General features: G+C 51.4%; 1 protein-coding gene across 1 annotated transcript in view; it reads left to right on the top strand.

The window, feature by feature from the left end:
- LOC106562068 (docking protein 4) overlaps nt 1-2500 on the top strand; it is an 84269-nt gene that overhangs the window by 12386 nt on the left and 69383 nt on the right. The window lies entirely within an intron of this gene.

Below are 2500 nucleotides of genomic sequence, written 5' to 3'. Positions count from 1 at the left end.
GATGTTTAGATTGGCCTTGTGATGTCATACCAGCCCATGGAGATTGAGGTGTAGGGAAAACACTAACTATACTGTATCTCTAACGTTACATCTGAAGGTATGCCCTCAGTACCCTGCCATTCACCATTACTCACCAGTCTGACTGGCCTTGTCTAGCTGAGGGATGTTGCCCCAGACAGCCCCGAACCCCCAGACATGAACAGACCTCTCTATTTATCTCTCTATTTCTCTCTCTCTATTTCTCTCTCACAATGTGTTGTCATTTTAGTTAATATAGATATGTAGCTACAGCGTAATATAATGTGTGTAACACAAAAAGTATGCATGCTGATGATGTCAGGTCCAGGATATTGTGTGTCCATGATCTCTCTGTGGCTCCGCTCGTCCTCTGTGTTTATTCTTAGTCCAGTACAAGACGATACAGTTAAGAGGCATTCCACACACACACACACACACACACACACACACACACAGAGAGATAGTGTAAACTGTTCCTCCCTCTTTCTCTCTCGCCCACAGTCTCTTGCTAGCAGCTGTTTGTCTTTGATGTTTATTCACAGGAGTGTTGTTAAGGAGATCCTGGGACTTGGGGCCTGCCTACCACTTTGTTAGAATTCCTCACTTCACCAAGGCAATTACACAAAAACTCAGCAACTTAATGGTTTAAAGTCCCCAGAAAGCATTGCAGGCAGACTGCTAGGTTATGGCGTATTAAGTTTAAAATATAATAACTGTCTCTTAGATGACAGCAACTTCTCCTTTTCCTCTCAATTTGCCCGAAGTGCTTCGATTAATAAAATCTGAATTCTGTTTTTCTTCCGTGATGCCACGTACTGTAGATGAGAACTTTTGTTTGTTAGAGATAGGAGAATGATTAGAGTGTTTTTGTGGAGCCGGTCATGCCAACAGCCTTGTGATGGGCTGTGTGGGGGTATGTGGAGGATGTGGGTGAGGAGGGAGAAGGACCTGGCCTGGCTCCAATTTGGACTAGGGCTTGACCAAAAGGCTCTGGATTGTGTTAGAAATTAGACACTGCTTCAGAGATTAAGCCCTGTGTGCAAACGTCCAAATTCAGACACACACACACGCACAAGCACACACACACACACACCCTCAAGGCGCCAGTCTCCCTGTAAGGTCTGTGAGCTGTTGTGTTTTTTGTCCCTGGTTTGGCAGATGGTATTCATTGAGTTGAATGGGGAGAGACTGAGGCACTGACTCTGAGGTGCAGTGTTCCCTAGACTTCTGCATAGTTACCCCACTATGTTAGGGGTGTGTGTGTGTGTGTCGCAGGCAGTGTGTGTGTGTGTGTCGCAGGCAGTGTGTGTGTGTGTGTGTGTCGCAGGCAGTGTGTGTGTGTGTCGCAAGCAGTGTGTGTGTGTGTGTCGCAGGCAGTGTGTGTGTGTCGCAGGCAGTGTGTGTGTGTGTCGCAGGCAGTGTGTGTGTGTGTGTGTGTGTGTGTGTGTGTGTGTGTGTCGCAGGCAGTGTGTGTGTCGCAGGCAGTGTGTGTGTGTGTGTGTGTGTGTCGCAGGCAGTGTGTGTGTGTGTGTCGCAGGCAGTGTGTGTGTGTGTGTGTGTGTCGCAGGCAGTGTGTGTGTGTGTGTGTCGCAGGCAGTGTGTGTGTCGCAGGCAGTGTGTGTGTGTGTGTGTGTCGCAGGCAGTGTGTGTGTGTGTGTGTCGCAGGCAGTGTGTGTGTGTGTGTGTCGCAGGCAGTGTGTGTGTGTGTGTGTCGCAGGCAGTGTGTGTGTGTGTGTGTCGCAGGCAGTGTGTGTGTGTGTGTGTGGTGTGGTGTGTGTGTGTGTGTGTGTGTCGCAGGCAGTGTGTGTGTCGCAGGCAGTGTGTGTGTCGCAGGCAGTGTGTGTGTCGCAGGCAGTGTGTGTGTGTCGCAGGCAGTGTGTGTGTGTGTCGCAGGCAGTGTGTGTGTGTGTGTCGCAGGCAGTGTGTGTGTGTGTGTGTGTGTGTGTGTCGCAGGCAGTGTGTGTGTCGCAGGCAGTGTGTGTGTCGCAGGCAGTGTGTGTGTGTCGCAGGCAGTGTGTGTGTGTGTCGCAGGCAGTGTGTGTGTGTGTCGCAGGCAGTGTGTGTGTGTGTGTGTGTGTGTGTCGCAGGCAGTGTGTGTGTGTGTGTCGCAGGCAGTGTGTGTGTGTGTGTGTGTGTGTCGCAGGCAGTGTGTGTGTGTGTGTGTCGCAGGCAGTGTGTGTGTGTGTGTGTCGCAGGCAGTGTGTGTGTGTGTGTGTCGCAGGCAGTGTGTGTTTGTGTGTCGCAGGCAGTGTGTGTGTTTGTGTGTCGCAGGCAGTGTGTGTGTGTGTGTCGCAGGCAGTGTGTGTGTGTGTCGCAGGCAGTGTGTGTGTGTGTCGCAGGGAGTGTGTGTGTGTGTGTCGCAGGGAGTGTGTGTGTGTCGCAGGCAGTGTGTGTGTGTCGCAGGCAGTGTGTGTGTGTGTGTGTCGCAGGCAGTGTGTGTGTGTGTGTGTCGCAGGCAGTGTGTGTGTGTGTGTGTCGCAGG

The sequence above is a fragment of the Salmo salar genome, chromosome 11, assembly GCF_965601325.2.
Source record: "Salmo salar chromosome 11, fSalSal1, whole genome shotgun sequence".
Classification (NCBI taxonomy): domain Eukaryota; kingdom Metazoa; phylum Chordata; class Actinopteri; order Salmoniformes; family Salmonidae; genus Salmo; species Salmo salar.
The sequence above is the reverse complement of the archived record's forward strand: the minus strand, read 5'-3'. Positions and strand labels throughout refer to the sequence as shown.